Here is a 26,716-nt window from a genome sequence, read left to right as displayed (position 1 = left end):
TTATACAAAGTAACAAGTGATACCCCAAAACTCAGAACAAATGCCTGACATAGTAAATATAATCTCTATTAACCATAACTATTAGAGAATATGCCATTTTCTGGGTAACTGAACTCTAGCCATAAACAGGTTTGTTCACCTACTGTAATTTATGGATAGTCAATTTATGAAATCATTAAACTAACTTAGAAGAACTTGAGTTAAGATCTGAGTTCTTGAGGTGCCCAGGTGGCTCAGGTGGTTAAGTGACTTTGGCTCAAGTCATGATCTTGTAATTTGTGAGTTTAAGCCCCGCGTTGGACTCTGTGCTGACAGCTCAGAGCCTGGAGCCTGCTTCTGATTCTGTGTCTCCCTCTCCTCCTTGTGCTCTGTCTCTCTCAAAAATGAATAAACATTAAAAAAAATTTTTTTTAAAGATCTGAGTTCTTAATTATTAACACTCCTTTGAAAAAATTGCAATTAAATATAAATTCTTTAAAGTAAGTTTTATTCCTGATTATATAAGTAACATGCTTTTTATAGAAAACAAAAAGTAGCAAATTAAATCCTTACCAATAAGACCGTCATGTAGAATGAATTCGTATTTTGATATAATTTCTTTCAAGTTTGTGTATGTAAATACAAGCATGGATAAGAAGGGGAGGAAAGTACACCAAACTTTACTGTATGAAACTAGAACTATACTATTTTCAATTAACTCTTATTTTCCTATATTTAATATTTTTTCAAAACCAGGATATTTATTGGTCACAAAACATTCTGAACTCCCGAAAAAATTCTATTGTGACAAGTAGCAGGTAACTCTTTTCTATGCCCTTTTAAGAACTGAAACCTGCCACTCTGACACAACAAATATTCAACTAAATGTCAAACATAAAAATTCTTTTAGAAACATTTGAGCCTAAATGTCCATCAACTGATGAATGGATAAAGAAATTGTGGTTTATATACACAATGGAATACTACGTGGCAATGAGAAAGAATGAAATATGGCCTGTTGTAGCAACATGGATGGAACTGGAGAGTGTTATGCTAAGTGAAATACATCATACAGAGAAACACAGATACCATGTTTTCACTCTTATGTGGATCCTGAGAAACTTAACAGAAGACCATGAGGGAGGGGAAGGAAAAAAAAAAGGTTAGAGAGGGAGGGAGCCAAAACATAAGAGACTCTTAAAAACTGAGAACAAACTGAGGGTTGATGGGGGGTGGGGTGGAGGGTGGGTGATGGACACTGAAGAGGGCACCTGTTGGGATGAGCACTGGATGTTGTATGGAAACCAATTTGACAATTTCATATTAAAAAAAAAAAAGAAAAGAAACATTTAATAGGAACTGAGTTCTCAAGGCAGGCATGAAGAAATGGCTTGATGGATTAAAAAGATATTGCCACTAGATCCCATAAGGTCTGAGATGTCCATTACCAAGGACAATCAAGAACTACCTATTATTCTAATGTAATCTTTCATAAGAAAGGGAATCCTTTATTTTCTTTATGGATATCGGTAAAGAAATCAGAAATCCAGAAATCTAAAAGCATCATCAAAAATTAGTCAGGGGGCACCTGGGTGGCTGGTTAAGAGTCTGACTTTTGATTTTGGCTCAGGTCATGATATCGAGGTTCATGAAATTGAGCTCCACATCTGGCTCTGGGCTGATAGTGCAGAGCCTGCTTGGGATTCTCTCTCCCCTTCTCTCTGCGCCTCTTAAAATAAATAAACGTTAAAAAAAGAATTAGCCACATCATAATGATTACACTAGATTCATAATGAAAAATGCACATCAAACCCCAAACTTGAACTTTATACTACTTCAGTTTACAAAACACTTTTAATATTCATTATCTCACTGGAGCCTCACAACAACCCTGTGAGCAAGGGGATACCAGTTTTTACAGATTAAGTAAAGCCTCAGAACTAAGTTGCAAGATCATAACTAGAACCTATAATTCCTCTCAGTATCTTTCCATGTAAAATGTAAATTTTATAGCTTTGCTTTTTCTAACTATACAAAAGTAGTAAATGTTCATTATCACCCCCCAATAAAGAAAAATCACCCTCATTACATTCAGAAAAAAGTTTTCTACAATCTCTTTTTGTTCGTTTTAGTATTCTATAATCTTTACATAAAGTTTATATAAACTACCATTATTTTCCTAAATATATATACCCACACACCTCATTTGGTATTATTTTGTTAGAGTGATGGTCTCACAACATATAAATCCACTTTCACACCTGAGAATACAGGTATTACACTGGTCAGTTAACACAACAGGGAGTACGTGTCATTCTATGCTTTCCTCAGTTTAAATGTCAATCAGCTAATCTCTTCTGGCATACATACGGATCCACTCAGCCTCTTTTCTGCCATTTTCTGTCCCTTCCTGTCTCACAAAAGATATGCAAGTCATAACTCCAAAGGTGCCACAAGTGTGAATAGAGAGTATCCCTCGAAATTAAAATGCCACAATGAGGTACCTCAAGGAAACTCAAAGAAACAGAATGAGTAGACAATTAGAAACATTATTTGGTATCATGGAGGGCATCACAAACTTCACTGCCACTTGAAAGGAGTGATAAACCTCATGATTCCATATTTGAAAAAAAATGGAAGCTCAACTTGCTAACGTACAATGCTAGGAACAGATCACCACAAGAACCAAGTATTAATCACCTCATATAGCAATGATTCAATAGTTACTATTTCCAGGAAAACGACTTTTTGCTAAACAGGATGAATATAATTAGATATACTTTTTGAAGCACTGCATACATAAATGGGTGAAGACAACACTGTATTCACAGTAAATGATGCCTCCCTGACATGTGCATTGGTGGGCCTGCTTACCTTGCTAGCTAGCATCAACAAATGTAATTCATTAGCCCAAGAGAAACCTCCTGACCCAAGCTGGAATCAAGAAATCTTTCCTGGAATTGTTTTTAGAACTAGAATGAGGGGCACCTGGGTGTCTCAGTCAATTGAGAGTCTGACTCTTGATTTCAGCTCAGATCATGATCCTAGGGTGGTGGGATGGAACCCTGCATCAGGCTCTGTGTGGAGTGTGGAGCCTGCTTAAGATTCTCTCTCCCTCTGCCCCTCTCCCCCACTCTCGCAATCAATCAATCAATCAATCAATCAATAAATGTAAAATACAATATAATAAAACAAAACTAGAAATGAGGAAAGTAGTGGATGTTGATAAATTTCAAATGCTACTACGGGGGCGCCTGGGTGGCTCAGTCGGTTAAGCATCCGACTTCGGCTCAGGTCACGATCTCGCGGTCTGTGAGTTTGAGCCCGCATCGGGCTCTGTGCTGACGGCTCAGAGCCAGGAGCCTGTTTCAGATTCTGTGTCTCCCTCTCTCTCTGCCCCTCCCCCATTCATGCTCTGTCTCTCTCTGTCTCAAAAATAAATAAACGTTAAAAAAAATTAAAACAAAAAACAAATGCTACTACGGGCACCTGGGTGACTCATTGGGCTAAGCATCCAGCTCTTGATTTCAGCTCAGGTCATGATCTCACAGTTGTGAGACTGAGCGCAGTGCCTGCCTGTGATTCTCTCTCTCTCCCTCCCTCTCTCTTCCCCTCCCCTGCACGTGCTCTTTCTCTCTCCCTCTCTCAAAATAAATGAATAAACATTTTTTTAACTCAAATGCATATATTACTGCCTTAGTGAGAAAGCACAAGCACTGAAACAAAATAAAGCCCATATAACAGAGGCCAGCAGGACCAAGAGGTAAATACAATATTGAAGACATTCACTACCCAGATGCAATTGTTCTGAGGCATAACCTGCCCTCCCTGCCACTATGCTGTTCGTTTTCATGAAGTATACTAGCCAAAGGGTACATCTCTGTCTAATAGGGTTTCCAAAATCTTCAATTAAGCATACCTAAACTATTTGGTCAAATGCCTAAGCATGTTAACAGTCAACATTAAAAAAAAAAATTAAAACAAGGATGGAAGAAGGGAAAAAATCTAAAACTGAAAGCGAACTAATACATTTTTCAAATGAATACCGTAAGCCACTGTGGAATAAAAATTAACTCAAGTAATTTATGAACACACTATTAAATATGTATATCGTCGGTTTGAGAGTAGCTAAGAGAAAGGGAAGAACTACAAATTCTTACTCTTTTTAGTAGTTTGTTTTGGGATTTTTCCTTGGTAGTGACATCAGTGAAGTAATTCTTCAATTACTTTAGATATATCATAGGATGAAACAAAAAAGTAAATGTTTTGATAGTGCTGAGAACCAGGGCTTTCACTGTGCAAGACAAGATACATAAATATGAAATGAGGAAAAACAAGAAAAAAACTGGGCAATAAATTATAAACCACTGAAAAAAACAAGAATCCATAACTCCATACCAATCAATGCAAATGTAGAGGGACTGCTGACTTGAAAATTCATTTTATAACTATATTGGTAAAGATTGGTTCAGACAAGAATCACCTACGCATGTTAAATCCAGAGGGAAATTCTGCTAAGTAGGACATTTACATATTCTTAAAATGCGTCTTCACAAATTAATTAGTTCAAGGCGGGGAGGAGTCAAACATTTTGACTGAATATATGATCAAACAATATTATCATCCATGGCAGACAGATGGACATCATGTACCTCCAGATTTGACACCATGGAGACACAGCATCACTTAGGCGATTTTTCTGGCCAGGGACACATAACCTCAATCTAATCAAGAGGAAACATCAGACAAATCCAAAATGAGAAATGTTCTATTAAAAAGAAAAAAAAGGGGCGCCTGGGTGGCTCAGTTGGTTGAGTGTCCAACTTCAGCTCAGGTCGTGATCTCGCGGTGAGTTCAAGCCCAGCGTCAGGCTCTGTGCTGACAGCTCAGAGCCTGGAGCCTGCTTTGGATTCTGTGTCTCCCTCTCTCTCTGCCCCTCCCCCACTCATGCTCGGTCTCTCTGTCATAAACATTAAAAAAAATTTTTTTTAAAGTAAAAAGAACAGAAAAAGAAACTATATTTTTCAAGCAAGCTATATTTTTCAGAAACGTCAACTTCACAGAATACAAAGAAAGGCTATGGAAATGTTCCAGAGTAAAAAAGACTAAAGGACATGACAATTAAATGCAATCATCTGATTCTAGACTGGTCCTGTATTGGAGAGGGGGAAAAAAAAAACTGCTATCAAGAACACTATTGGGCCAACTGACAAAATCAGAAGATGGTAGACTAAAGAATTTTATCAATATTAAATTGAGGTGGATTACTATGACTAATAGTTCAAAAGAAACAGTAGAGGAAATAGCAATAGCAAAAGAAAACAACCTGTTCTTAGGAAATAAACTAAGGTAAAGGAGTACAATATATGCAACTTACTCTCAAACAGTTCAGGAAAAAAAATCACCATGTATGTATGTGTACAATAGAAGGGAAAGAGCGTTGGTGGTATAGTGGTAAGCATAGCTGCCTTCCAACAGAAGGGAAAGAAGGGACAGGAAGTAAGGAGAGACAGGAATTTCTGTCAGAGATTTAATTCATTCAATAAGTTAATGACCCAATCTTTTAAGTCTAACACCAGACTATCTAAGGACTATCTCCTTAATCATATACCAAGAAAAAAACCCATAAGCAAGTAAGGCAACAAGCAGAAAACAAGCAAAACATGTAACACGATAAAAGAGCATCAACCCTAAACACATTTTTGTTTTTCTTTTTCTGCATCATGCTCACTCCCTATTGACTATTAGTCAGCCTATTATGCAATTCATAATAATCTCATCTTTGGGGACATTTCAACTAATCTGAAGATATCCACCCTGCTAGGAGGGGTTCCAGTGAATTACTTCATACAAAATTGGTTAACTCCCATAAGTAAAATTTAACACTAATGTAACATAGTGTTTTTTAAAAACTTAAACTCAATGTATTAATTCTGGTCCTGTTGAGTGCTAAAAATGTGACCCTCAGCAATCTGGTTAACTCAAGCCTCAGTTTCATCATGTGAAAAATAGGAATAAAAACAATACCACTTCAGAATGGTGATGTGACAATTTATACCTCCTGGCGAAATTACACCTTCTGACTCACAGTAGGTACTCAAAAAATGTTAAGATAGCAAACAAAATGCTTTACTTAAGAAATCGGTAGATTGCTTGGGGCGCCTGGGTGGCTCAGTCGGTTGAGGATCTGACTTTGGCTCAGGTCATGATCTCATGGTCTGTGAGTTCAAGCCCCATGTCCAGCTCTGCTCTGACAGCTCAGAGCTAGGTGCCTGCTTCAGATTCTATGTCTCCCTCTCTCTCTGCTCTTCCCCCACTCATGCTCTGTCTCTCTCCCTCTTTCAAAAATAAACATTAAAAAAATTAAATCAAAAAAAAGAAATAGGTAAATCCCTGTTTCTTTTATTAAGACTTGGGTAACTTATGAAAATTTCAATACAGTAGTTGAAATAGAAACTATACACTGTGTATATAGTGTATGTATATGTATATATACACCACGAGTATGGTGTATGAAGTAATTGGGGAAATCTGAATACTATCTGACATTAAGAAATTGTTACTTTAGAAGCAATAAATATGCTTTTCTCTAAGCATTTTAAAGAAAAACTTTGAACTATAAACTGATGAATGACATGGAATTTGCTTAAAAATAATAGGGTAGAGGGGTGCCTGGGTGGTTCAGTAGGTTAAGTGCCTGATTTCGGCTCAGGTCACGATCTCATGGTTCCTGAGTTTGAGCCCCACATCAAGCTCTGTGGTGGTGGCTCGGAGCCTGGAGCCTGTTTCGTTTCTGTGTCTCCCTCTCTCTCTGCCCCTCACCGACTCATGCTCGGTCGGTCTCTCTCTCTCTCTCTCTCGCTCAAAAATAAATAAACATTAAAAATTTTTTTTAAATTCTTTTAAAAAAAAACAGTAATAGGGTGGAAGGTAGAGACATGATTGAGCATTAGCTTGCAATTATTGAAGATGGGTACACGGGTGAATCATTACATAATACTCTCTCTTATACATGTTTGAAATTTTCCACAATAAAAAGTTTTCTAAACAAAGGGAAGAAATTCAAAGGAAAATGAAGTTGGCAACATTCACTCAACAACAAGACAATAAGGATATTAGCTCAAAGTTTAATAAAATGAAGACTGTGGAAATCAGGTAGGAAAAAAAAATGTAAAAACTTAAAAGACTCGAACAATAATTATTTTGATATTTAAGGAGTTCAAGAGTTGAAAATAACCCAAAATGTATGTGCCCAAGGTGATCATGAATATCAAAACATGTGTACCTTAAAACTCTCCTGTACTCCCTGAACTTTCTTCTCATTACAAAATTCTTGTTCTTGACCCTCACTGATCATTATTATAGCTATGTTTTATTTCTACACCTCACCTTCTTCCTTTCCATTACTGTCGTATCTTTCATATACCTATTGTCCATTTTCATTCTCAGCCACAAATTTCAGACTACAGTAAACAAAGTTGAAGTAATAAAAAAGTAAAGTTGAATACAAACAGGGGCTTATTGGCTTTGACCACAAACAATTACTTTCAACGTGCAGGAGGTCGAAACCACTACATGTCAACATTCAGTAGCTGCTCTTTCCTTGCAAAACAGTCCAAACAGCCCAAACTATGTCACTGGGTACTCATACTGGAAGCACTAACTCTTAGTATCTAAAGCATGTTATGAAGAATTTGGACAGATTTATTCAAACTTTCACTGGTACACATTAAGTCAAGTCATGTTAGAAAGAACACAATTTGGACTCCAAAGGCTCAGGATCTTACCCAGGCTCTAGCAAGTACCAGCTGAGTTCATTCACTCAACACATGAGTACTGAATACATACCAGTCACTGGGACAGATACGAAGATAAACAATCAACAATATAAGTGGTTACAAGAGAGGCATATATAAAATTTATAGATACACCAAATATTTTAATGAAAGATTAGCTGATTTTTCAGCTCCAAAATTCTATCAATTTAATCTGAATTCTTTTAAGCCTCTTTTTAACTAAAAGGGAATATCCCAGGAAACAATCTTCAAACAAAAGATGCTTCCTTAAGACTGAAAAACTTGTAATAAAAGTAACAGCTAACGATCTCACTCAATTCTCACAACAATCCCAAGCAGGAAGTAGTATTATCACCATTTTACAGATAAGAAAACAAAAGTTAAGTAAGACTAAAATAACTTATCCAAAATCTTACACATACAGTAAGAAAAAAACAGGGACTTGAATCCAGATCTGATTCCAAAGCCTATTCTCTTTTCACTAAATTATCTCTCATTTTCTTTCACTACATAAAAAGAAAATTTCCAGAGATCACCTCTGAAAAGCTCCCAAGAGAAAATCTTTAGGACAGCCCTGAAATACAAACTGATCACCGACTATAATAAGCTTTTTTTTTAAACAAGAGTATCCGCTATACACACTCTCCAAGACACAAAAAGAAGAGATTACAAGACTAAAATATAACCAATATTCAAGGTAACATATATGTAACACTAATAAAAACATTCTGAAACTAGTTAATAGGAACCAATGAGATTTTGTGATTTTCTTCCAAATGTTTTACCTTTTTCTGAACTAGATTCCAATAACCAAGCAGGGAACGGCCCAGCATATTTTTACCGTATTAACGTGTTGGAGTCCACATCACTTAAAAGTGCATATTACAGAGTATGGGGATACAAAATAAAATGTATATGAAATGTTGTCATATTGAAAGAAAAGAATGCAACATTAAAAAAGTCTAGAATGCCTAATAAAATTAAAACTATGCTGGAAAAATGTAAAGTATGCATTTATTTTTCTGTATAAGTTTCATTAACCTTTTTTTACAAATTAATTTTTCCGATTTTTCAATTCTAACTGCAAATTTGAGTCAGCAAATATCCCTGACATGTAAGTCAACCCTTTACAACAGATGAAGGATAAAAACGAATAAATTTTTTCGTGCACGATTCTAAAGCCGGTTAGAAAAAGAATTTGAATCAACTTAAGTTGCCAGATCCTGGTAACAAGTTTTGCTTCAGAAATCCTTCAGATTAAAATAGGGTTTTACCCTCCCCGCCCCCAACTTCACCCTAGAGTAAATGTTTAAGATTAAGAAAAATTAGCTTGAGGCAGCCGTCACTGTCTAGTTCAATTAAAGATTTTGTACTAACAAAAGTCTCCCTCGTTCGCAATCATCTCAAACAACAAAAGATCTGTTCAAAACGTCCTCAAGGATCCAACTGTGTGGTATACATTCTCCCCCCACCTTTAACAGAAGGGGACTGAGCCTAGGAATCACACACAAGTAAACCACTAAAGATCCGTATTCGCGATTCCTTTGAGAAATTTGTAAATAAGTATCAGAATCATTTATGGTTCCCCGTATCCCGCACAGAGGTGACATTTTCTTTGCTTTCATACCCGCGAAAGGCGGAAACAGCAACCAGCAAAAGCCGCTGGATCTAACATTCTCCCTTCATCCCAACTCCCCCTTCCCCAGCCCCAAACACAAACATGTTCTCTCCACGCTCCTTGCATAACGTCGCTCGCCACAGGGCTCAGCTCAAGCTCCACCGCCTCTCTTCAAGGCCCGACGGGAAAGGTTACTCCCTCGTCGGTGCTCCCGCACCACCGCTTCCTCTGGCTGTCAGGCCCGGCGCGGCCTCGGCAGGCCCTGCGCCGATGGGGAAGGGGCCGCCACGGCGCTGCCAAAGGGCTGTTCTTGTTCCTCGGCCCAGTGCAACGGCGTCGGGCGGCTCTTCCAGAAGCAATGTCCTAGCACGGGTGCCCGACCCGGCCCTCCGGGGCAGCAAGGTGAACGGACGCGGTAGCGGGGCAGCCAAGCTTTCCTTCTCATCCCGGGGGTCCCCCAACCTCCTCCCGCCCCCGCCGCCGGCCCGCCGCCATTTTGTGCGCAGCCGCTGCGACACAGATACAATAGTCGGCCCGGATCTCACAGGAAAGGCTCAGGACCCCCACGCTATGGGTTCCCGCCTTCCAGCCCCCTATTCCCCACAAGGCAGCGGTCCTACCTATGCCTACCCGACTAACAGCCGGATCCCATTTGCGCCCCACACAGTTTAGCACTCAGCCTCCAGTCTCGACGCCGAAGAAGCTACCGCCTCCAGAGAGCTGCACGCATGCGCGTCTATCGAGCCTTTGCGAGCCCTCATCTGCTCCCGGCGCCTGCGTACCGCCAGCACCGCGCTCGCCGGGAGGCAAAAGAAAGGAGCCAGCGGAGCTTGGTTCCGGAAGGGGGCGCTCTCGCGTGTGGCGTTCCAGGAGTCCACCGTGTTCTCAAGCACCCAGTGAATCGTTGCCTCTGACCGCTCTGTGCTTGTCCCATCCAAATCTTGCGCAACCTTTAAGATCTGTGTTGTCTCGCCTCCGTGAAGTCTTCCCTGGCCATTTTTTGGCTTCAGTAATATTCATTTCGCACTGGATATCATAGTGCTTTGTATGGTTAAGATTTTCCTGCCTTTATGTTCCTGCCTTAAATCTATTTTTGCATCCCTAGCAATGATGTGATGGGTATCACAGCCACTGAAAATATCAGGAAATTAGAACTGATTTGAAGCTTATTAAGCTGAAAGCTTAACGCTCGAAAAATCCTTTCATGTGTCATTCCACAATAAAAATAACCTACCTGTGTGTTAGATATTTTTAACCTTCGTTTAACTGATGAAAAAACTTGGGGTTGAGAGAACTTGAGTAACTTAATTCACTCTACTACACCAACATAAAAGCTCAATGGTTGGGCAAAATCTGGTAAAACTCAGAAGTCTCACCTAGGATACCACACAAATCACACCACCTGCCCCACGTCTCATGCGTCAGTTTTACCTAGCAGCCAGCAGATGCGTTTCTTTTATTAACATTAAAATAAGCATAGAGAGGGGCCTAAGCGGCTCATTTCGGTTAAGTGTCCGACTTTGGCTCACAATCTTGTGGTTGCTGAGTTCCAGCCCCACATGGGGCTCTGAGCTGACAGCTCAGAGCTTGGAGACTGCTTTAGATTCTGGGTCTCCCTCACTCTCTGCCCCTCCGCGACCATGCTCTCACGCGCGCTCGCGTTCTCTCTCTCTCTCAAAAAAAAGCATTAAAATTTTTTTAATAAATAAAAATAAAATAAGCACAGAAAAAGATGAAAGAAAAGTCTTTTTTACAAACTATATTTAACCACTTTTTATTTCAAACTAAATATCCTGGTAGAGGAAACAAACCAAAAAAAAAAAAAAAAGCCAACACGCCAACTCCAAATAACTAATATTGAGTCTTGAAGTGTTTCCTTCCATACATTTCTGTATATTCATACAAACATACACAAACATATTATTTGCATGTAACGGGAAATGTTCTTTTTCTTTTTTGCCAAAAACTTACACATTAACCTGCTATTTCCTTCTCTGATTACTGACATTTCTCCAAATAAACAATATAGGTCCTCTTTCTTAAATAGATAATATTCACAGTATGGCTCCATTATCAATTATTCAACGTGTTGTTGACACTGAAGTTGTTTTCAATCTTTTGGATACTACAAACATTGCTGTATATAAACAGCCTTACCCACTGATATTTTTATTTTTATAGGCTAGAATCCCAATAGTTACACTGCTACATTAAAGATTTATATATATCTATATCTAGATGTTTTATGATATATAATTTGATTATAATTTCTTCCCCCCCCCCCACAATCATTTTGGTAATTTAATTCTCCTAGAAAAACATCCATTTTTGGGGTGCCTGGGTGGCGCAGTCGGTTAAGCGTCCGACTTCAGCCAGGTCACGATCTCGCGGTCGGTGAGTTCAAGCCCCACGTCAGGCTCAGGACTGATGGCTCAGAGCCTGAAGCCTGTTTCCGATTCTGTGTCTCCCTCTCTCTCTGCCCCTCCCCCGTTCATGCTCTGTCTCTCTCTGTCCCAAAAATAAATAAACGTTGAAAAAAAAATTAAAAAAAACAAAAAAACATCCATTTTATCTGGGTTTCCAAATTCATTTCCCTAGAATTGGGCAAAATAATCTTGTATCTTCCTTTTTCTTTTATGTTGTCCCCTTACATTTTTTACTTATTTCTACAGCACTTACACCTAACATACCATATAATTTATTTCTTATTGCTTCTTATCTCTGTCCACTAGAACATAAGCTCCATGATGTTCGATATTTTGCCTGTTTTCTTCACTGCTTTATCTCCAATGCCTATAATAATACTTGACACACAGTAGAAAAATTAGTGTATACTTTTATTACAAAATGAATGAGTAACAATGTGTGTGTATGTGTGTGTGTGTTCATGTGTGTATGAAGTTATTGACCTCCTTTCGTATCTACCGGCCATGTGAGTTTCCTCCTTTAAAAAAAATCCTTCGGGGGCGCCTGCGTGGCTCAGTCAGTTAAGTGTCCTACTTCAGCTCAGGTCATGATCTTGTGGTCTGTGAACTGGAGCCCCATGTTGGGCTCTGTGCTGACAGCTCAGAGCCTGGAGCCTGCTTCAGATTCTGTGTCTCCTTCTCTCTCTGCCCCTCCCCTGTTCATGCTGTTTCTCTCTCTCTCTCTCTCTCTCTCAAAAATAAACTTTAAAAAAAATCCTTCTAATATTCTTTGCTTATATTTCTAATGAGCTGATTGTCTCTTTTGTATTAGGAGGTAATTCTTAGTATAGAAGGAACATTAACCCTTTGTCAAATAGGTATATATTTTCTTTCTGAGTATCTTTTGCCATTGTAAATTTTAAATGTAATCAAATCTATCTTTTCTCTTATGACTTCTGAGTATTCTTTCTGTCTAAGAAACCTCACTCTACTCCCCAGAAGCATACACACCCAGGAATTATACAAAAATTCTCCTAAACTTGCTAAATTTTTGTTTACAATTTCATAATTTTATTTTTTGCAGTTAGATATATTTTATCTAACATTTATTCTTTTTCTGATATGAAGATCTAACTTTATTTTCTTCCAAATATATTAAATCATGAAGTTTCCAGATATTTTAAAAAATGATACTTTCTTCCCCCTTCACTGAAATGGCTCTTCCCTTTAAAAAACAAACAACAAAGGAGTAAGTTCCCGTATATAAAATGGATTCATGGACCTTCTAGTCTGTCTTACTTATCTGTCTACCTATATTCCAGGACCGTTTTTAACATTTATTAACTGAGGTTATTATTTGAGGTCCTCCTCTGTTCCAGGAACTCTTCTGGCACCAAAGAGTCAGTGACAAACCAGAAGGCAACACTAACTCATGCCCTCATGGCATATACAGCCTAGATGGGGGAGACACACAATAAACAAGAATATATATGGTATGTCAGATTGGTACTTGCTTTGGAGAAAACCAAGGAAGATCAGGACAGAGGGAATAAGGAAGTAACAGAAGCTGTGATTTAAATAGGATGGTCAAGAAAGCATGACCCAGGGGTGGCTGGCTAGCTCAGTCAATAGAACATCCAACATTGATCTCAGGTTCATGAGTTCGAGCCCCACGTTGGGTAGGTATAGAGATTACTTCTAAAATAAATAAGCAAACAAACTTCTTTAAAAAAAAAAAAAAAGCATGGGGCCACTGGGTGGCTCAGTCAGTTAAGCACCCAACTCTTGATTTTGGCTCAGGTCATCATGATCTCATGGCTTGTGAGTTCAAGCTCCATGTTGGCTCCATGCTGTCAGCATAGAGCCTGCTTGGGATTCTCTCTCTGCCCCTCCTCCACTTGTGCACAAGCACGCGCTCGCTCTCTCTCTCTCCCTCTCTGTCAAAATAAATAAATACACTTAAAAAAAAAAAGGCATGACTAAGAAGGCAGCATGTGAGCAGAAAACTGACTGAAGTGTATAAATAAGCACTAGAGAAATCTGGGAGGAAGAGCAGCCTAGGAAAGGTGAACATAAAATACAAAAATTCTTGTGGTGAAGGCCATCTTGGCATACTTGAGAAACTGCAAGAAAGCCAAAGAAGTTGCAATAGCATGAGTAAGAGGGGACACAGGAGATGAGGTGGAGGGGAACCAGGCTATTTTAGTCTGCTGTGGTTGCCATTACCAAAATATCACTGGCTGGGTGGCTTAAACAACAGATTTATTTTCTCACATATTTGATGGCTAGAAGTCCAAGATCAGGGTATAGACAAGTTTGGTTTCTCCTTAGGCTTCTTTCCTTGGTTTGCAGTTGGCCAATTTCTTTCTGTGTCTTCACATGGGCTTCTTCTATGCATATACATCTCTAGTGTCTCTAACCTCTTCTTATAAGGACACCAGTAATATTGGATTAGGGCCCACTCACATGACTTCATTTAACTGTAATTACCCTTTAAGGTCCTATCTCCAACTACTGTCATATTCTCTGAGGCATACTGGGGTTAAGACTTCAACATATGAATTTGGGAGGACACAATTCAGTCCATGACAAAGACCATCTCAAGGCCTTTGGTTTTTACTGTGAAGAGATGGGAAGCTTTTGAACAAAGGCATGACAAACTGACTTTCATTACATTGAATACTTACTCTGTGCCACTACTCTAAATACTGGAGGATACAGTAGTCAAGAAAAATCAGGTACCTGCTTTCACAGCGTTTTAGTGGAAAGAAATAATAAACAAAGAATATATAATGTGATAACATAAAGTAAGGGAAATAAAGTAAGTAAGGGAAAAATGATAAAGCAGTGGCTGGATAATGCTTTAGATATGGTCACCAGGGAAGTCCTCTCTGGTAAAGTGACAGCAGAGATATAAGGGAAGAGTGAGGGAAAGTCATTCAGATATCTGGAAGAAGAGGTTTCCAACAGGACACATCAAGTGCAAAGGCCCTGTGACAGGAGCACATTGGGTATGTTTGAGGAATAACTAGAAGGCCAGCACAGCTGAGGTGGAATGATACAGAGGAAGGACAAGATAAGGATAGAGAAGTATAAGGGATCAGATCATGCAAATCTTGATAAGCCACTTATGGCTATACAGAACACTGAATACATATTGGATTAGGAATCACAAAAGTTTCCTTTCTAGCCCTGCTCCGATACTAACCTCACTGGATTTTGGTTTCCTTACCATAAAAAGGGGTAAGGGAAGGGACTAGATTAGCTTGCCCATAAGATGTGAATCTGGAAATCTCCTGTAAACTAAAAGATGTTCATGAATATTTTTGGCATTCCTAAGAAAAAAAAAATTTTTTTAATTTTAGAATCTACTATATCCACACTACTCCATGCTTTTATACCTTTTAGCTACCTTGGACCACTTGCAGAAATTCACATTCCCATCTAAAAATGTCAGCATTCCTGACAGAAAAAAAGTCGTTTTACTCCACATCCTCTTCTGACCATCGCTCTTGTCCACAATCCTCCACCCCTTTTGTTACCCACACTGCTTTCTGATTGGCCATACAAGTACTGAGCAGCTCTAGCCACTGTGCGCCTTCCGCCTGCTCAGCACAGTCACAGCTCAATGCCTGAAAGGATTAGAAAAAAGAACAGTCATCCCAAGCTTTTTCCTGTGATTTGTTAACATGCATGGGACTTTGTCTAAATGACATAAAGAATCTCATCACCATCTCATCTCAAGTGCAAGTGTTGTAAAAAATGGGATTTGGGGGCAATAATTGCCCTCTATATGTCTTTACTTTATGTATGTATGTATGTATGTATGTATGTATGTATTTATATTTATTTTAGAAAGAGAGAGAGAACACATGAGTTGAGGAGAGGTACAGATGGAGAGAGAGACAGAGACCGAGAGTGAATCTTAAGCAGGCTCCATACTCAGCACAGAGCCCAACATGGGGCTCAATCCGATGACCCTGGGATCATGACCTCAGCCAAAATCAAGAGTTGGACACTCAACCAACTGAGCCACCCAGGGCACCTCTACGCTCCATATATCTTTAGAATCAAAATCTAATGATTGAGATAGACACAGAACCATGATGAAAGTCTGAGAAACCCCAGAGCCATATCATGCCCTGCTAAAGAACATAAACATCAACAAAAGTTGGGTCTTACTGATATTTGAATTTTGCCTCGTTTTGCCAGACTATAAGGTGTGTTTTAAATGTTTACTTTTGAGAGACAGAGAGCATGAGCAGGGGAGGGGCAGAGAGACAGGGACAGAGGATCCAAAGCGTGCTCTTCACCAACAGCAGCAAGCCCCATGTGGGGCTCAAACCCATGAACCACATGACCTGAGCCGAACTTGGACACTCAACCGACTAAGCCACCCAGGTGTCCCAGTTTGCCTCTTCTTATTAAGGTGCTTTCTAAGGGTTCCTGGGTGGTTCAGTCAGTTGAACGTCCAACTTTGGCTCAGGTCATGATCTTGCAGTTTGTGAGTTTGAGCCCCGTGTTAGGCTCTGCACTGACAGCACTTCAGATTCTCTCTCCCTCTCTCTCTGTCCATCCCCTGCTCTCTATCTCTCAAAAATAAATAAACTTAAAAAACCAAATAAACCAAATAAACCAAAAAAAAAAGTTTTTCCTAAATATATCCACTGGTTCTTTGATATGATTCACTTCACAAGGTAGAGCCTAATTCCGCACTCACTGAATGCCCAGGTCAGACTTATCATATTGTTTCTAATAAATAAAATGTGGTGGAAGGGATGCTATGTGACTTCTAAGGGTAAGCCATAAAGAGGATACCTTCCACCCGACTTTCCCTTCTCTCTTTTGGATTACTTACAGCAGGAAAAGCCAGGTTCCATGTCATAAGAACATGCAAAGAGCCTGCTGAGACGCCCAAAAGGGAAGGGATTTTAAATACTAACAGAAGCAGACAGCTTAGCTTAACAGAGAGATCAGGAAAAGAGACTGTCAAAGAGAGCTCTGCTAAAACACTGTCATCCCAGAGTAACTTGTGCCTATCCACGGCTGTATTCTCTGAGGAGCAAGAACAGAGGTTGCGCATTGAAGGGACAATAGGCTTCACTAAATAGTTTAAGTTATTAGACAAACAACCAACCAAACAACAAGAAAAATAAGTCCCAAGAGAGAGATAATCAGGATCTAGATTTGCTACATGGTACCTAAAATGTCCAGTTTTCAACAACAAAAATTTACAAGACATACAAAGAAACAAGAATGTGTGACTCCTACACAATAAGATAGGACAACAGAAACTGCCTGTGACAAGGTTCAGATATAGGATTTAACATACAAAGACTTAATAATAATTATTAGAAATGTATTGGTAGACATGCGCGTGGGAGGCTCAGTTAAGTGTCCAACTTCCGCTCAAGTCTTGATCTCATGGTTTGTGGTTTCGAGCCCTGCGTTGGGCTCTGCTGACAGCTCAGACCCTGGAGCCTGCTTCAGATTCTGTGTCCCCCTCTCTCTGCCCCTCCCTTGCTCTCTCTCTCTCTCTCTCTTTCTCAAAGATAAATCAACATTTTAAAAAGTAATAAAAAATAAAATCTGAAAAAAAAAAAGAAATAGAAGAACTAGAGGGAGCCATGCTAAAAGAAGCAAATAAAATGTATGACATGTTGCAGCAAATAGAGAATGTCAATAAAGATAGAGGAATAACTTTTTCAAAGAACCACATGGACATTATGGAGGTAAAAAGTACAATAACTAAAATAACAAGTTCACTAGAAGGGTTCAAGAATAGATCTGAACTGGCAGAAGAAACAGCTAAAACAGGTACCAATGTAGATCTTTCATAAAAAACAGCAGTGTAACACAATTTTCAGAAAGCGGGGGACACTCTTCACTTTATACCATTTTGGCTTAAGAAATATTTCATAGGAATGCTCTACTTTCAGACAGTGGGGGAAACTTGTAATGGACATTTCCGTGGCACCAGCACTATAGGTTTTGGAGTCACTGTAAGATACACAGAATTACATCCATAATTAATATGAGGGACAACATTTCAAGCAGTAATTTCTCATACATGGAAAATAAAATTAAGAAAGGACCATCAAACAAAAGCTTCAGACAAGGCAAGTCCAAGGAGAGCATATGAGAACAGCTGCTGATTCAAGTGAGGGGTTCTGGCATAACCAATGAGAAGGCTACCAAATACTATTCCAACACCAGCACCAGTAACTGCTACTCCTATTGTTGCACCACCTGCACCAATAAATTTGCTAATAGTATCAATGTCTCTCTGATTGCACTGGCGTGAAACTCCCACTGGATTAGCTAAAACACCATTCTGTGATGCCATTAAATACTGTAAAGCCCTCTTCTCTCAAGATAACACTGATGCAGAAATTGGTCTGGATGCAATTCTGGATCCAGCTTGGATTAGAGGAGAGGTGCAGGCAGGCTTGGCACAGATGAACATACTACACTCTTTGCAGGCAGCACAACTAGAAGACTTGGGTGACAGGCAACTTAAGTTCCTCTCCCACTTCTTCTCTTCCTGGAAGGCGGTGGCAGTGGCTATTTCAGAGGTCAAAGGAGTGCGGTTCCGGGCGCCTGGGTGGCTCAGTCAGTTAAGCGGCTGACTTCGGCTCAGGTCATGATCTCTCGGTCCATGAGTTCGAGCCCTGCGTCGGGCTCTGTGCTGACAGCTCAGAGCCTGGAGCCTGTTTCAGATTCTGTGTCTCCCTCTCTCTGACCCTTCCCTGTTCATGCTCTGTCTCTCCCTGTCTCAAAAATAAATAAAAACGTTAAAAAAAATTAAGAAAAAAAAAAAAGGAGTGTGGTTCTCTTTCATTTTTGAAGGATAGTTTGACCAGATACAGAATTCTTGGTTGATACTTTTTTCCTTTAGCACTTTGTATTCTTTTAAAGTTTTTTTATTTTTTATTTTTTATTTTTAGGGGTACCTGGGTGAGTCAGTTGGTTAAGTGGCCGACTCTTGAATTTTGGCTCAGGTCATGATCTCACAGTTCAAGAGTCTGAGCCCCATGTTGCGCTCTATGCTCACAGTGCAGAGCCTGCCCTGGATTCTCTCTCCTCTTTGTCTGCCCCTCTCCTGCTCGCTCGCTCTCTCTCTCTCTCTCTCTCTCTCTCTTTCTCTCAAAAATAAATAAGAAATGTTTTTTAAAAAGGCTTTTTTAGTTTTTTTTATTTTTAAGTAATCTCTATACCCAACATGGGGCTTGAACGCACAACCCCAAGATCAAGAATCACATGCTCTACTGACTGAGCCAGCCAGGTACCACATGTTTTAGCACTTTAAATATGTCATTCTATTGCCTTCTGGCCAACACGATTTGCAAAGAGAAATTGGTTGTCATTGTTACTGGGGCTCTCTTGTACAAGATAAGTCCATTCTCCCTTGTTTTCAAGATTCTTTGTCTTCAAACAGGTTGACTATACTATATCTGTATGTGGATCTCTTTGAATTTATCCTGCTAGGATAAATTGAACTTTTAGTTCATTGAACTTTTTGGATGTGTAGTTTCACATCTTTCACCAAATCTGGAAAGTCTTTGTATATTATTTCCTCAGAAAGTCTTTCTTCCCTGTTTTTCTCTCTCCTTCTCTCTCTCTCTCTCTCTCTCTCTCTCTCTCTCTCTCTCTCTGGGACTCCTATTACACATACTCTGGTATGTGTTATGGTGTCCCACATATCTCTTAGGCTCTGTTCATTTTTCTTCATTCTTTTTCCTTTGTGCTCCTCTGACTGGATAATCTCAATTAAATATTTTCAAGGGTGTTGATTTTTTCTTCTGCCTGCTCAAATATGTTATTGAATACCTTGTTTTATTTTCTTCCTAGTCACCCCATTAGCAAGGGTGGGATTCCCAACCTAGGATTATTGACATGGCTGAACACATGACACCCAACACTGAGAAAATGAGATTGCTAGCAATTTGTTGTCACATATACTTACCACCTGGGGGAAGAGAACATCACACATCACACAGAGCCCTGTGAGAGTCATACTCAGAAACAGAATGAACAATCACATGTCGGAGGTAGGCTTTGTCATTTCAATAGAGTGGGTTGATACTTGGCTCCTGCAATAAGCTGTGATTGTCTTATTTGAAGACTTTCATGGACTTGCAGGGAATGGAAACCTGTTACTCAGGAACAATCAGGAACTGCACATGGTCCCCATGATAAAAAAGTTTGTTTGGCTGGGGATATGGAGTTTCTTTTTATTTTATTTGTTTTGTTTTGTTTTGTTTTGTTTTTAATTCCTTTAGTTTTTTTTTCTTTTGGTTTATTTATTTTGAGAGAGAGAGAGAGAGAGAGAGAGAGATTGAGAGAGAGAAACGTGGGTGAGGGAGGAGCAGGGAGAGAGGGAGAGAGAGAATCCCAAGCAGGCTCTACACTATCAGCACAGAGCCTGATATGGGGCTGGAACGCATGAACTGTGAGATCATGACCTGAGCTGAAATCAAGAGTCGTTTGCTTAACTGACTGAGCCACCTAGGTGCCCCTGAAATTTCTTTCTAGAGTGATGGAAGTCTTTCTAATGTTGATTGTGGTGATAGCTGTGTAGAACTCTATGAATATACTAAGAACCACCAAATGGTCACTTTCAATGGATGATATCCATTGAATTCATATGTGAATCATGTCTCAGTAAAGCTTTTACATTAAAGGTTCCTTCTATAACTTATGAGAGTTTATTTTAAAGCTGCACAGAAAACAAACAAACAAACAAAAGGACAGAGCCTCCAGCTCTGCTACTGGAAAGCCAGGTCTCAAAGAGCAATAGAATATGAACTTCTCATCATTCATGACCCAGAAACAGCAGCTCTGCTGACTTTGTCATCTCCTCATGCCCTCTGACACAGGCAACTGTTGTTCCCTACTTAAATAAGTCTACCATACAGATGACTCAGTATTTCTAGGTTTCTGCTTCCCCTCTGACCTTAGCTTCTGCTTCTCTTCTTTCTGTAAATCTCAGATTCAGATTTGTTTGGGTCCCTTTGTCCCCTTTTGCAGCATTCTCATACTAGTCCATTCATAAGTCACTGGTCTGACTAATAGAACATACATTTTGGCTAAGGCACTTATCCCTAATTTAATTAGCTCTGGAAGAGGCAGTAGGTAATATGATACATTGCTAGTGTGAATCCAAAATAGTACAGCCATTCTAGAAAATGGCTTGGCCCTTTCTTATAAAGTTAAACAAGCATTTTCTATATAACCCTAGAATCCCACACCTGAGAATCTACCCTAAAGTGATAAAAGCTTATATCAACACGAAAACCTATACACAGATGTCCATAGCAGGTTTATTTATAATAGCCCCAAACAGGAAACAACCAAATGTCCTTCAAAGGATAAATGGATAAACAAATTTTGGTACATCCATACAATGAACATTACTCAGCAATAAAAAGGAACACATTACTGATACATACAACAACTTGGATAAATCTTAAACATGCTGGGTGAAAGAATCTAACCTCAAGAAGTTACCTTCTATGTGATTCCATTTATATAACATTCTCAAAACCATAAGACAGCAGTGATGGAGAGCAGATCAGTAGCTGCCAGGAGTTACAGTTGGAGTGGAAGTGTGACTGTAAAAGGCTAGCACAAGGGAGCATTTTGGAATGCTATAACTGTTCTTTTTCTGATTATGGTGGTAGTTATACACATCTATACATAAGTTAAAATACAAAGAACTGTACACCAAAAGAAAAAAATTAAAGTTTCTGTACGATAAGCTTAAAAATAAAAACTAACGAACTTAGAATATTCTTACGGAATGAATGTTTGTGTCCCCCGCCTCAACCCCCATTCATAAGTTGAAACCCTAACCCCTAATGTGGTGGTATTAGGAGGTGTGGCCTCTGGGGGTGATTAGGTCATGAGGATGGAGGCCTTGTGAATGGGATTTAGTGCTCTTATAAAGGAGACTCCAGAGAGCTCTCTCGCTCTCTGTCATGTGAGGACACAAGAAGACAGCTGTCTGCAACTCGGGAAGAGGGTTCTCACCAGACCTGGTCATGCTGGCGCCCTGATCTTGGACTTCCAGGCTCCAGAACTATGAAACATAAGTGTTTGTTGTTTATAAGCCACTCATTCTATGATATTCTCATAAAATAGCAGACAGATATTAACAAGCAAGTTATAGAAGAGAAAATGCAAATAGTCAAATTTATTAGTAATCAAAGGAATACAAATTAAAACAGTAAGAAGATATTGTTCACTTACCAGATTGGCAAAAATGAAAGACTGATAGTATCTAGTGGGGGTGAATATGTGGGGAATTTAGTAGACTCATATGTTAGTGAATATGTAAACTGGTAGAGCCTTTTTTAGAGGGCATTCTGATGGCATCTTAAAAAAAATGCATATATCCTTTAAGCCAGATAGTATATTTATATAATTCCAGTACTTATCATAGTACCTGGTATATAGAAAATCAATTACCATGTGAAAATTGAGGTTATCAGGTAAGATTTCCTGGAAGAAATGGGGGCACCTGCAGGCTCAGTTGGTTAAGCATCTGACTTTGGCTCAGGTCATGATTTCATGGCTTTGTGAGTTCGAACCCTGTGTTGGGCTCTGTACACTGTGCAGACCCCATTTGGAATTCTCTCTCCCTCTTTCTCTGCCCTTCCCCTGTTCACGCTCTATCTCAAAATAAATAAATAAATAAACAAACAATAAAAATAAATTGGAAAAAAAAAGATTTCCTGGAAGAAATGAAGGTTTGAGCTGACCCTTCAAGGATGGCTAGGATTGGAATCAGTAAAGAGGAAAAAAAAAAAAAAGGATATTCTAGGAGAAAGAAAAGCTGAGACACAGTGACTCAAGAGGCAGAATGAATATGTTAAATTGGCATCAGCCAGGCTTCAATGCAAGAGAAGAGTAGGAAGGTGGAGAGAAAGAAATGGAAATGCTTTCACATGGTGAGGTCCACCTAATCTTTGGGAGCTCAAATTAGATTCCACCTCCCCTAAGAAACCTCCCCTATCCCCAGAATTAATTGCTTGACCTATTGCACTTCCAAAGCTCCAGAGGGAAACCTCATTATCACTGATTCTCAAACTTCATCCTGCATCAGAATCACATAGTAGGTAGGTTTTTAAAACACAGATTTCTGGCTCCACCCCCTACAGTTTCTGATTCAATAGGTCAGAAATTGTGGGGACCACAATTTGAGAGCTACTACTCTGCCAAATTGGCCTCTTTTGAATTGCTAAAATACCATTATAGTGAACAGCTATTATTTTTGCCTTCCCAGTACCTGTTCTGGCTTTTTTCAGTAACCAAGCCCTTTCCTAGAGAACTATTTCTTTTATATATATTCTTTTTTTTTCAACGTTTATTTATTTTTGGGACAGAGAGAGAGCATGAACGGGGGAGGGGCAGAGAGAGAGGGAGACACAGAATCGGAAACAGGCTCCAGGCTCTGAGCCATCAGCCCAGAGCCCGACGCGGGGCTCGAACTCACAGACCGCGAGATCGTGACCTGGCTGAAGTCGGACGCTTAACCGACTGCGCCACCCAGGCGCCCCTCTAGAGAACTATTTCTAAGTAGCTTAGGGGTGCTTGCTTCCCCCTTAGACACAGGACCCAGACCTGACCAAAGTATTCTATTCCTGTGGTCACAGTAATTGATTCAGGAATGAGAATATGGCCAAGCAGGATCTTCTCTGGGGTTTTTCTGCAGAGTTATCAGAGAAGATGCTCTCTTTCTGCTAAGGTTGCTAACCTGATAAGATGTAAGTCTCAGGTTTCTGGTGGCCTTCGTGACTACCAAATGGAGAAAAGCTGTTAAAGAGAGAAGGAAGATGTGGATGACATCACCCGAACCCTTATATCTAGCCATGCTCAGTTAAACTACTATAACTTGGAACATTGTATCTGTGCCTATCAAACCTAAAGCTTGAGAGGCTTTTAGAAATACAGTATCTTATATATGAACACAAGACCTAAATTGGGCCAATCAGACTAAAGGGAAAAGACATTTCATTTTAGTGGGCAGCCTCTCCTTGCCTCCTTTCCAAGACATCACCAAGAAAGTCTCTATCCTCTGTAGTTACTGGCAGCTCCCTTGCCACCACAGGAAGCCAGTCTTAGGATAGAGCCTCTGTTGAGAATGGCAGGATGAAGAGAAGAATAAACCTGGGTCTATACTGACATAAGTGAGCCACTGCTGACATTTATCAGTTACCACCTATCACTGGACTTTGGGTTATATAAGACAATAAATTTATTTGCTTGGTCTAGTGTTTTTTTATTTTTAATTTTTTAAAAGTCTATTTATTTTGAGAGAGAAAGAGACAGTGGGGGGGGGAGGGTGGGCAGAGGGAGAGAAAGAGAATCCCAAGCAGGCTCCACACTGTCAGTGCAGAGCCTATTGCGGGGCTTGAATTCCAGAACTGCAGGGGCGCCTGGGTGGCGCAGTCGGTTAAGCGTCCGACTTCAGCCAGGTCACGATCTCGCGGTCCGTGAGTTCGAGCCCCGTGTCGGGCTCTGGGCTGATGGCTCAGAGCCTGGAGCCTGTTTCCGATTCTGTGTCTCCCCCTCTCTCTGCCCCTCCCCTGTTCATGCTCTGTCTCTCTCTGTCCCAAAAATAAATAAACGTTGAATTCCAGAACTGCAAAATCATGACCTCAGCCAAAACCAAGAATCAGATGCTTAACCAACTGAGCCACCCAGATACCCCCAAGCCAGTGTTTTTGTATCAAAGTCAAAACTATCCTCAGTCATGTAAGCTAAGTCATATAATTGGCTACTTCTGACATTGAATTCTTGCAAGAAAGAATAAGCTTCAGTCAAAATGGCCCATCTGAAAACAAATAAGAAACACTCTAGAGCCTTGCAAAGAGATATCTGTATTGCCCAGAGACAGTAATCCCAAAATGGGTGTAGGTCAGATAATCACTAACCTTACTAGGTTACAAAAACCAAAAGTTCTGCCTCAAGCTAATGTAAAGGAGTCACAATGGGAGAGCTCATCAGGGTCCTGGAAGATCCAAAGAATTGGGACAGCCCGAAGGACCAATGTCTTCTTGCTTCCTCTTGCCTCACAGCAACCCACTCTAGGTGGGACAAAGGTGAATACCATATAATAATGAGCCAGTCTGAAATGCACACTGGGGACAAGGGGAAGAAAAGTTGTGCCTGCCCACCTTGAAGATGCCCCAAGACAGAGGCCATGATTGAAGCAGTTAAATTTGAGTGAAGGAGCTTAACAGACAAAGAGACCTATTCCTGGGGCACCTGGGGGCTCAGTCATTTAAGTGTTAGACTCTTGATATCAGCTCAGGTCATGATCTAGAGGTCCTAAGATCAAGCCCCGCATCAGGCTCTGCACTGAGTGTGGAGCCTGCTTGGGATTCTCTCTCTCCCTCTCTCTCTGTCCTTCCCTTGCATGCACATGCACACACACACATACACACACACATACACACATGCGCACGCGTGCTCTTTCTCTCTCTCAAAATAAATAAATAAACTTAAAAAAAAAAAGAGAGACCTATTCCTAAGGAACAGAAATGAGCATGTATATTCAATATTGATGTGAACACAGTCTTTCTGGAAGGCAATTTAATTTAACAGAAACCTTTTAAAAAATGTTTCTACTCTGGGGGTGTCTGGCTGGCTCAGTCAGTTAAGTGTGCAGCCTTTGATCTCACCTCTGGTCTTGAGTTCAAGCCCTACATTGGGCTCTGTGCTAGACAAGAAGCCTAGCTTAAAAAAAAAAAAGGTCTATACTCTGGATCTAACAATTCTATATCTAGGAATCGATTCTAAAGAAATGAAGACTTAACTACAGATAGATTCAAATGGCCACCACTGAAAACAATTTGAATGTCCAATTGCCAAAGTTATGTCTTTCATTTAAGTGTCTTCTATACTCGAGCCATTTAGCTACACAATGGAGATAAAACAGTACATGTCAAATTAAGGGCCAGAAGTGAATGTTCAGAAACTTTTATATCAACTTAACACAGCACTTTTAGGTCTTAAAGCTAATAAAAATGCATGGCTTATATTTTGTATCTCTTTGCGTTTTTATTTTATTTTTTCCAGTAACTTCTTTTTATTGTATTTAACAAAAATATTGTTCTGTGACAGATTGGGCATTAGTTAATTATTTAACTAATTAATTTTTGAGAGAGAGAGAGCATAAACAGGGGAGGGGCAAAGAGAGAAAGAGAATCTTAAGTGGGCTCTGTGAGATCATGACCTGAGCCAAAATCAAGAGTTGGATGCTCAACTAACTAATCCACTAAAGTGCCCCCAGATTGGAAATTTAAAAAATTGGTCCTTCACCACAGATACTTTGAGAAGCCTTGGTATAGAGAATTTATAAGATGGAGGCCTAATTGGGTATAGGAAACCAGTTCATTTGGCCAAAAATTACAGTACAGACTAAGGTGCTGGCAATGGAAATGGAAAAAACTTAACATATTTAGGAGGCAAAATTGGTACAATTTGGTAATATGTAGATATGAGGAAGAAGTGAAGGATGTGTCAACAGTGATTCCTAAATTGATGGCTTATTCAGTGGGACAGATAATCTTGCCTTTCACTGGAAGACTGCCAGGTTTGGGGGACAGGAGATTCATTAGTTCTGCATAGCTTGGATTTGTAGTTTGGAGTGTCTTTGACAAAGCAGAAATGCTAAATAGGCAATGAGATATACCTAGGCTAGGTCTCAAAAGAGGCTTATGAGATGTAAATTTAGAAGTCACTGGCATGTTTCTAATAATTGAAGCTGTGAGCCATTGATGAGATTACCTGGGGAGATAATACTGAGAAGATGGTCTAGGCCAAGTGTCGAGAACAGGCAATATTTAATGACTCTGAAGAAAAGGATGAGCTTGCAGAAATAACTGAGGACTTTGGGGTACCTGGGTGGC

At 39.7% G+C, this 26,716-nt stretch overlaps 1 protein-coding gene and 1 pseudogene across 16 annotated transcripts in view; both read right to left on the bottom strand.

Annotated features, from left to right (window-relative positions):
- The window catches only part of ZNF638 (zinc finger protein 638), a 139,236-nt gene that overhangs the window by 76,879 nt on the left and 35,641 nt on the right, over positions 1–26,716 (bottom strand). For 2 of the 16 annotated variants that reach the window (XM_043603641.1, XM_043603642.1), the window contains exon 1: positions 10,024–10,148. The exons of 12 other annotated variants lie outside the window; for them this stretch is intronic. The gene's annotated coding sequence lies outside the window, so the exon portion shown is untranslated. Of the gene's footprint in view, positions 1–10,013; positions 10,149–26,716 lie in introns of those variants that run through there. 2 more of the 16 variants (XM_043603640.1, XM_043603643.1) reach the window with 2 other exon arrangements.
- LOC122496990 lies at positions 17,847–18,365 on the bottom strand (annotated as a pseudogene).

Source organism: Prionailurus bengalensis, chromosome A3, assembly GCF_016509475.1.
Source record: "Prionailurus bengalensis isolate Pbe53 chromosome A3, Fcat_Pben_1.1_paternal_pri, whole genome shotgun sequence".
Taxonomy (NCBI): domain Eukaryota; kingdom Metazoa; phylum Chordata; class Mammalia; order Carnivora; family Felidae; genus Prionailurus; species Prionailurus bengalensis.
This window is presented reverse-complemented; position numbering and strand designations above follow the sequence as displayed.